Source organism: Chrysochloris asiatica, unplaced genomic scaffold (assembly GCF_000296735.1).
Source record: "Chrysochloris asiatica unplaced genomic scaffold, ChrAsi1.0 scaffold00021, whole genome shotgun sequence".
In the NCBI taxonomy this organism is placed as follows: Eukaryota; Metazoa; Chordata; class Mammalia; order Afrosoricida; family Chrysochloridae; genus Chrysochloris; species Chrysochloris asiatica.
Genome location: NW_006408539.1, coordinates 3,725,282 through 3,735,913, shown reverse-complemented (window position 1 = coordinate 3,735,913; position 10,632 = coordinate 3,725,282).

Below are 10,632 nucleotides of genomic sequence, written 5' to 3'. Positions count from 1 at the left end.
GGCTGACTTTCAATAGCATGCAGCTGGGAAGTGCTCTGCTTTCTAGTAGGAAACCCTGTGTTTATGAATGGTTCAGCAGCAGGGTCCCCAGGAACATGAAGTAGGTTCTGGGCAAGGGGTGGCCATCTTTCCAGCCACGCCCATTTCCTCAGGAGGACGGGTTCTAAATTCACCTTACAAGATCCTGAGTGTGTCCAGTAGAGCTGCTATGAACATATATTGTGTGAGAACACTGAATTCCCATTATTTTTAGTCACTGCAATCTGGGAGTTGCTTGGTATGAAGCATGATAATCCAGTCCATCTTCATTTGATGGAATAATAGCAAAAATAGTTTCCATCTTTTAAAACAAGGGGATAAATGATCATAACAGTGCTTAGAAATGACTTGAGGTCATTTGAATGTGAATGTTGCAAATGTAAAGGTAGATGTTTTATAACAAAAGGAGAGGAGTGGTTGACTTTGCAGTCCAGGAACAGAGGACCCTGGATCCATCAAGGGAGAAGAACAGAGTGTAGAACTCTAGCCAGAGAAACAGCGATGCCAGAGATGGAGGCAGGGACGATGAAGTGGGGAGTAACTGGGGACTCTAGACTCAAGGAGAGAGAGTGGCTGTGTGCTGGCGACCAGAGGGTTGGCATGCAAAACAGAGGGATTGGAAGCAAATGCTGTTGAATGATGATGCATGGAGGGGATAGAAATCATTGCAACGAAACAAAATACAATAGGATGAATGTAAAGCTGATGTTCTTCCATGTAAACTATAACTCAATTCACAATAAAAACTTGTAAAAAAATAAAGAAAGAAATGACTTGTGGTATACAACCCAAAACCAAATCCACTGCCATTGAGTATATTCTGACTCATAACAATCTTGTGTAGGGTTTCCAAGGTTGTGAATCTTTAAGGAAGCTGAAAGCCTCATCTTTCTCCCATGGAGTGTCTGGTGGGTTTGAACTGCTGAACTTGTGGTTAGAAGTCAAGTGCTTATCCTACAGTACCACCAGGGCTTGGGGTTTATGGAGGTCTTCAATAGTTACCTCCAACGTTCACAGATTTATCAGAGCAGCTCATTCCTCACCACCAATTCTTTGTAGAAATGATAATTTTGTTGAATCTAAAGGCTATGCATGAGCAGATACAAGCAACTACCCTAACTCTCATTCCAATCCAAGTGTTAAAACGAAAAACTCCAACCTAAATAGAGAGCTGGATGGTGTCGCTACCAGCAGTTGCTTCAGGTATCACACACAGAGCTATGAATTGCATTGTCTTGATCTGTGTCTTTATCTTTCCTCTTGTTACAAGCTAGTTTCTTTAGAAACAGATATCAGGATAGAATTTTGGGTGCAGGGTATTTTTTAGGAATCAGCACTTGGGGTGAAAGCAGGAGGCAAAACCTGAATTATGCTGTAGAAAAAGTTGAGTATCAAATGCACTTATCTGGGAGTTCTGGAGCATGTATTGCCCACCAGAATGACCCACATCACATAGAAAAGGCCAGGTCTTATCTCCCATTTCACATTGTCACTGGAAGGGTGGGTGGCTCTTGGACACTGAGTCTCACCCTGAAGATACTGACAACTGGACCTGCTAACCTTCCTTTCTGTGGGTAAGCATCAAGTCCTTCCTTGAAGGAGAATCTGAGCAGAGCATCTCTTATCTAACACTTACCATACAAAATGTCCTCTTTCCATGTATATAGGGGGAAAAAAATGAGTCAAAAATGAAATTTCATATCTCTGAGTTATAAGATTGTAACTGATTACATTACAATGTGTGGGGACTCTGAGGCAATATGAATGGTAATCAGACACTAATGTGACTCAAGTAGTTTCTAAATTGTTCGGCCTGCTTCCAGTTTCTTCCCACTGAAGTCCAAGCTGCAACCCATAATTAGATGGATGTTCATGAAACACCTTTGCCATGCCACCTTCAAACTCAAACATCTTTGTAACTTGTATTTGCTAAATTCCTTAGTCTTGCTCTTGAGATGCATGGTTATATTCTTGAGATACATGGGTATTTTCTTCCTACTATTCCAAGAAGTCTTCCATATCAGCCAAATATCTTTTACCTCTCACTCACAGCTTGGACTCTACCACTTCTACACTGCTGTGATCTGGAAACTCTTACCACTTGTCAAAATATTTCTCAGCCTTAATTCTCAACTCAATTGTGTCTTCCTCTGAGAATATACCTCTGACCCTCCTAAATTCTCCTTGAGTAGTCCCTGCCTCCTCTCAACTCTTGAAGACAGCTCTAAGAGAACATTCCACTTGACAGTCATTTGCATAGAATACCATGTCAGGGGGACAGATGAGGTGCTTTCCCTCACTTGAAATGCCTTGTTGTTGTTTGTTGTTAAGTGCCGTCGAGTCAATTCTGACCCATGGCGGCCCTGTATAGAGTTTTCAAGGAGCATCTGGTGAGCTTGAACCACTGACCTTGTAGTTCAAATGACTTATGGCCTTAAATTGTGAGTTTAGCATGTTCTTGTTGTTAAGTGCCTTCTAGCCGGTTCTGGCCCGTAACTACCCTGTATAGGGTTTCCGAGTAGCGACTGGTGAGCTTGAATCTCTGACCCTGTGGTTCAAACTGAGTTTGCAGTCTCATGCATTAATCATCAGCACCATCTCAAGACTCCATTGCGGGACTAGCATAAGGGTGAGATTTTATAATGATGTAAAAGAAGGATTCAGAGACCAATTATTCGGAAACATGGTGACTGCATTGGCTATCCGGTCTCAGTCTTCTGTCTGTAACGTGAAAAAAACACAAAGAATAAAAGCACTGCCAATAAGGCAATTCCAAATCACAGCAATGTAAAGACAGAGTAGAACTGCTTCTTTGGGCTTCTGAGACCACAAATCCTTACAAGAGCAGACTGTCTCATCTTTGTACTGCAAAGCAGCTGGTGGTTTGGATGGCCAATGCTTACCCACTGCAAACCAGAGCTCCTTATTTAGGAATTCAGCCTAAGATGGAAAGGGGAAATTGGGTTTTCCTTCACTCATTTTCAACTAAACTATTCTATGATTGATTTTAGAGTGTGAGTGGATGGTGATATACCAGCCCAATGACAGACTAAAGACTTTTTCAGTAGATTTGATGAGAAATAGATACAGGAACGAGTATAACCTAGCCTGGCCAATACATCACTGGGCCTGTAGAGAAAGCACTTCCTTGTACTGGGTTTGGATGTTTGGGGTGTAGGTGAATCAAACACCACTTATCTCTATTAGTGGATAAACTGCCTCAAGAGACTCTCAAGTACAGGAAGTCAGGGAAAAGATCAACAGGATGCGATAAAGAGCTTTCTCGTTCCTCTGGGACTAAGCAAGAGAAAATTATGTTGGACAACACTTATCAATCAATCAGCACCTATTTGCTGGAATTACAATAGATACTCACCAAAGTCTGGAAGCTGTGCACCAAAGAAATATGGGTAGGTTTATTGTCTTAAAGAATTTTACAATCTAATTTGTTGTATGCTATCGAGTCAGTTCCAAGTCTTAGTCACTTTGTATTGGATTTCTGTTGAGCAGTTGGTGGGTTTGAACCACCGAACTTGAAGTTAGCAGTCCAGTGCTTCTCCTAAAATGCCACACCAGGATTCCTTTACAATCTAGTTTAATAATAAAAAATGACCATAGGAGACAACAGTGACTATAAGGCAGCATGGAATTAAGTTCTTTGTGGTGGGGACTCACTGAGTTGACTATTATTCTCACCTTTACCCAGCAAATAACCTCAAGAAAGCTAATGCCTCTAAACCTCATCTGAAAAAAAATGTAGGTAATAGTAGAATCTACTTCACTGGATATTGTTGTGGTTAAGTGCCATTGAATTGGTTCTGACTTATTGCAACCCAGTATAGCATTTCTGAGGTGTGCTTAGTGAGTTTGAACCACCAACCTGTGGTTCAAACTGACCTTGCAGGCCTGTGTTTATTCTACAGCACCACATGAGACAAAACAAGTAAACTGCTGTGTCCTGGCACCTTTGTAAAAGCCAACACAATTTTTTTTTCTATGATTATTACAATTATCAGCATTGTCATCATCATCATCATAGTTTTGCTCATGCATGTCCATGAACATTCAGAACATGAACTGGGAGATCAAGTCAAGGCTTCCTAAAAAAGGCAACACTGAGGTAAGCCATAAAGATAGGGGAGGGGTGTCAGGTGGGTTGGAGATTCAGAGAGAGATGCGGACAGAGGAAAGACCTTTACAAGTGAGAGATAAATTGTAGTGAACTTGAACAGACATGACCAACTGAGAACCTCGTCAGAAAGTCTTTGACTCTTACCTCACAAAATTGTGTACAATTAGATAATCTAACATTTACCTCACTTTGGGCTCTACCACACCATGGACGGAGCCCTGGTGTGGCACTGTGAGTTAATACACCAGACTTCAAAGCCATTTGAACTGAAAGGCTGGTGGTTCAAGCTCACCAGCCACTCTTTGGAAACCCTATCCAAGGACGCTATGGGTCAGAACGGACTCCATGGCACTTAACAACAACAACAACAACAACACCATGGACACAAAACATGATTTGTGGAACATCCTGGGAGCCTTTGTCCTATAGAATTTTAGAATTACACCACAGGTTTTGGCAAAGTCAAACATCTGCTTTTCCTTCTAGAAGCTTATAAAGAATTGTTTCATAAAGACTGGTAGATCTGAAAAAGAGTATATTATGAAATATGAGTGGTTGATAACATTGTTGTTGTTGTTGTTATGTGCCGTGGAGTCGGTTCCGACTCATAGTGACCCTGTACAGGGTTTCCAAGGCTGTAAATCTTTACGGGAGTAGAAAGCCTTATCTTTCTCCCGCAGAACGGCTGGTAGTTTCGAACTGCTGACCTTGCGGTTTGCAGCCCGATTCGTAACCACTACGCTACCAGAGGTCCTGGTTGATAACATTAGCAATATCTAAAAGTTGCTGGTTCATCTGTCAGTGTGTCATATTGTGGTGGAGTGTGTGTTTCTGTGATGCTGGAAGGAATGCTACCAGTGTTGTAAATACTGTCGTGGGCACTCATAGTGACTATGCTTTAGCAGAGCTTCTAGACTAAGATAGACAGTGAAGTAAAATGCTGAAGAGAATTCAAAACCAGTCGCAGCAGAACATCCACAAGGAGCTGAAAGACATTCAAGCTAGATTCAGAAGAGCACATGGAATGAAGGATATCATTGTTGATGTGGAATGGATCTTGGCTGAAAGCAAAGAATACCAGAAAGATGTTTACTTGTGCTTTATTGACTATGCAAAGGTATTTGACTGTGTGAGTCACAACTATGAATAATATTGTGTTCACGAGACACCTGTACGTAGACTAAGAGGCAATTGTTCAAACAGAATAAGGAGCTCCTGAAGAGTTTAAAATCAAGATAGGTTTGCATCAAGGTTGTATTCTTTCATCATACTTATTCAATCTGCATACTGAGCAAAAAGACAAGAAGTTGGATTACATGAAGAAAAACTTAGCATCAGGATTGGAGGAAATCTCTTTGACCACCTGTAATTTGCAGACGACACAACTTTGTGTGCTGGGAGCAAAGAGTACCTCCGATTTTTATGCATGAAGTCTTCAGTATGGATTGAACCTAAATGAAGAACACGAAAATCCTCACAACTGACCAATAAATATAATAAATGGAGAAAGGGTTGAAATTGTCAGAGACTTCATTATGCTTGGATTCACGCATGGAAGCAGTAGTCAAAATATCAAACAACCTCTTGAAAGTGTTTAAAGTAAAAAGATGTCTCTTTGAGGACTAAAGTGTGTCTGACCCAAGACTTGGTACTTTCAACTACCTCATATGCATGTGAAAGTTACACAATGAATAAGAAAGATAGACAACGAAAATGTTAGGCTATCTACCTGTACACTGTAGAAGAATCGATGCATTTGAATTTTGGTGTTATGAAAGAAAATGGAAAGGACCATGGACTGGCAGAAAAACAAATATATCTTGGAAGAAGTACAACTGCAAGAGTACTCCTTAAAAGCAAGGATGGTGAGAATTTGTCTCTCATACAATGAACATGTTACTATGAGGAACCAGTTTCTTGAGAAGAACATCATGCTTGGTAAAGTAGAGGATCAGCAAAAAGAGGATGACCCCAAGGAGATGGACTGAGACAGTGGGAACAACATCACAGCAATTATGAGGACAGTACAGGACCAGTGCTTCTTTCCGTCATGCACAGCATCACGATGAACTAATTCGATGACACCTAACAGCAAGAAGTTATTGGGGAAACCTCACCAGTCTTTTTCCTAATAACCTTTCCTGAAAGTTTTTTACTGTATCTTTATGGTCATTGGTTAAATTGAGCTTTACAGAAATGTATAGAACAAATAATTTTAGATTAGGCATATTTCCAGTAATAACCATTTTGGAATCCTGTATGGTGCTATAGGATAAGCACTGAAGTGCACAGTTGGTTTGAATGGCAAGGTCTGCGGTTCTGACTCATCAGTCACTCCTTGGAAACTCGATACAGGGTCGCTATGAGTCAAAGAAGCATTTTGGGACACTAATTAAAGCGAGGTGGTTACGAATCAGGCTGCAAACCTCAAGGTCAGCAGTTCGAAACTACCAGCTCTTCTGCAAGAGAAAGATGAGGCTTTCTGCTCCCGTAAAGATTTACAGCCTTGGAAACCCTGTGCAGGGTTGCTATGAGTCAGAACTGACTCCACGGCACATAACAACAACAACAATTTAAGGTGTGGTGCTGTGGGTTAATGCACCAGACTGCAAAGCCGTTTGAACTGCAAGGTTGGTGGGTCAAGCTCACCAGTTGCTCCTCAGAAACCCTATACAGGATCGCTATGGGTCAGAACCGACTCGACGGAACATAACTACAACAACAACAATTTAAGGAGCCCAGTTAGTGCAGTTGTTAAAATTCTAGGATGCTAACTGAAAGATCAGTGGTTCGAACTCATCAGTTTCTCCATAATAGAAAGTCTTGGCAGTCTGTTTCTGTGAAAAGTTGTCCTCTGGGGAACCTTATTAACCAGTTCTACTCTGTCCTATGGGTCGCCATGAATCAGGATTGACTTGAGGACAGCAGGCTTGGTTTGGTTTGGGTAAGTAATTTAAAATCAACCCCCCCCCCGCTCCCGCCCCATTTTGTAGTCAATTTACTTAATTTGAGGACGCCCAGTTATTTTCCTTTATTTTTATCAGTTTGGGCCTTTCGCCAACTTGTGCTAATCAAAATGCTTATAATTTGTGCCTTGCCATTAAGGAGTTACTCTATAGTAGCCAATTGCGTGTGTAAAAAGAGAGAGAGAATTTACTTGGTACCACACAAATTCCACTGCTTCTTCAGAGTAAAAGCAGAAATATTTGCAATTCAACAGCATGGAGTCATTCCAGGACAAGGGCTAATGGCAGCGAAATGAAATATTCTCCGCCCGCAGCACTGCGCAAATTAAGCTCTTTACTTTGAATGTTGAGTGATATTAACTACTTTTTCCTCATTGCCACTGGTGATAGGAGAAATCACTTGGTAAACATTTTATTTCAAATTTCTTTATCAGCTATTTATTGACTCCCTACTATGTACCAGGGAATGTTCTAAGCTATGAGAATGTAGCCATGAGCATGACAGAGTCCTTTATTTAATTGAGCTTACGTTTTTATTGAAAAAATAAGACTATCAGCAAATATCTACCAGGTGATAATAAATGCTCTAAAATATGTAAAGAGGCTAGGAGGGAAGTCTGAGCAAGTGGAATGGGTTGGGAGGAATCTTATTTGATACAGTATGGTCAGAAAAGGTCAATTTGGTAAAGAAACATTTGACAAGGAACGTGAGTGTTGCGTGGGCTGCGTGGAAACCACGGAGAATACACTAAATACATGCTCCCCAAACTCACATCGGCTTGCACGTGCCCTTAAATCAACAGCTTGGGCAAAGAGAGTTAGAAAAGCTTTACACTCATTAAAATTCTCTAAACTTGTAGTGCTAACCCAGTACAGGGGCCCATGTCTTTGAAATGTTAATAAATGGTTGCCTGCTTAATTTTGACTCAAAGGAAAGACTGTAAATCTGAGAGGTTGCCATTCTGTTATACATCATGCATATTGCAGAAATTAGCGAGCTCACACTGCCCAGAAAGCTGAACAAAAGTAGGATTTATACTCCTTCCTCACTGATCTTCCACACATGAATCAAATGATATATTCCCAGAGAAGAATTAGAAACTGACATGCTCTGCCCCAGCAGGAAGGTAAGGTTGGGACCTGTGTATATCCGTGGTTGCACTCGGATCTCTCATGTCTCTTTGCCATATGGAGATTAATCTGGCTCAGGCCCTGCTGATCACTGGAATGAATAATCATCCCGACACAATACCAGCCGGTCACCACAGAAACGTGTTCCCGAATGGAGCTGGAGTCATCAAGCGCAGCCCAGCCATCACCTGCTCCCAGCCCTCTCATTGTTAACCTTAAAATTAAGTGCAGTCACACACCACTTATGGAGAGCACAGATTTCCACAGCCTTTAGGCATCCTTGAAGCGGCTTTCACAAGTTCCCAGACCTAAATCCAGTCTCTACTCAGTCCTACTAACTTTGATTTAAAGCAAAAAGTTCAAACAACACAGGTATCCGAACTTTCAGCACACAGTGAATTTTGATTTTCTCATTAGTATTGGCAGGAAAAGGAGATTGTTAAAAGAAACGAATAATAAAAATCGACTGCTGGTTAGAGACAAAATATTGGGGGGAGGAGGAGCTTAAAGTTGAACTCAGTAGTGAATTATGGTGGTGGTGATGTGCTATGGAATTGATTCTGACTCATGGTGACTTTGTATAGGGTTTCTGAGGCTGTGAATCTTCACGGGAGCAGAAAGCCTCATCTTTCTCCTATGGAACGACTGATCATTTCGAACTGCTGGCCTTGAGGTTAACAGCCCAACTCATAATCACTACATAGTACATTATAGCCTGGAATACATATGGATGCACCTCTGCACAAAGTCCACCTTTTCTTAGGCATGGGACTCTGAGCAAGCTCGCTAACTTGTCTGGGTCTTTCTTCTGCTGTAAAACAGAGCTGATGGAAGCTTCTAGATACAAGACCTGTAATTTAACTGTGTGGCAGCACAGTGAGTTCTCTTGTCTAATGTAGTTTTTGAATAAGTATGGTGAAAGAATACATCACTGGTTCACACCTTTCCTAATTTTAGATCATTCGGTATTCCCTGGTTCTGTTTGAATAATTGCTTCTTGGTCTATGTACAGGTTCCTTATGAGCACAATTGTTGTTGTTATGTGCCGTGGAGTCGGTTCCGACTCAAAGCGGCCCTGCACAGGGTTTCCGAGGCTGTAAATCTTTCTCCCGCGGAACCGCTGGTAGTTTCGAACTGCTGACCTTGCGGTTCACAGTCCTATTCGTAACCACTACACTACCAGAGCTCCTTATGAGCACAATTAAGTTATCGGCAATATTCATTCTCTGCAGTGTTATCCATAGCTTGCTGTGAGCCACATAATCGAAATTCTTTACATAGTCAACAAAGCAGAGGTAAATATCTTTCTGGTAGTTTCTGCTTTCAGCCAAGATTCATCTGATGTCAGCAATGATATCCCTAGTTCCACATCCTGGTTTGAATCAAGCTTGAACCTCTGGCAATTTCCTGTCAGTGTACTGTTGCAGTCATTTTTAGATTATCTTTAGCCAAATTTTAGTTGCATGCAATATTAATGATATTGTACGATGATTTTTGCCTACCACTGGGTCACCACTCTTTGGAACGAGATCAAATATGGATCTCTTCCAGTCAGTTGGCCAGTAGCTGTCTTCCAAATTTCTTGGTGTAGATGAGTGAGTACCTCCATGCCTCATCAGTTTGTTGAAAGATTTCAACTTGCATTACATAAATTCTCAGAGCCGTGTTTTTGGTCAATACCTTCAGTGTACCTTGGACTTCTTCCTGCAGTATCGTTGGCTTTTAATCATATGCTATTTCTTGAAATGGTTAAACATTGACCATTTATTTTTGGTACAGTGACTCTGTATATTCCTTCCATCTTCTTTTGATACTTGCTACATCATTCAATATTTAGCCCAAAGAATCCTTCAATATTGCTAGTCAAGGCTTGAATAGTTTCTTCAGGGACCTCAGCTTGAGAAATGCTAAGTGTATTCTTCCCTTTTGGTTCCCTAACTAGATCTTTGCACATTTCATTATATTTGACTTTGCCATCCAGAGATGCTCTTTGAAATTTTCTATTCAGCTCTTTTACTTCCTCATTTCTTCCAATTGCTTTAGCATCTCCATGCTGCAGAGCAAGTTTCAAAGTCTCTTCTGACATCCATTTTGTTCTTGTATTCTTTCACTAAGGAGCTCTGGTAGCGTTGTTGTTGTTGTTGTTATGTGCCGTCGAGTAGGTTCCGACCCATAGTGACCCTGTACAGGGTTTCCGAGGCTGTAAGTCTTTACCAGAGCAGAAAGCCTCCTCTTTCTCCCGCGGAGCGGCTGGTAGTTTCTAACTTCTTACCTTAAGGTTCGTAGCCCGATTCGTAACCATTAGCTACCAGAGCTCCTTATAGATGGTTATAGTTATAGTTATATATAGTTATAGTTATATAT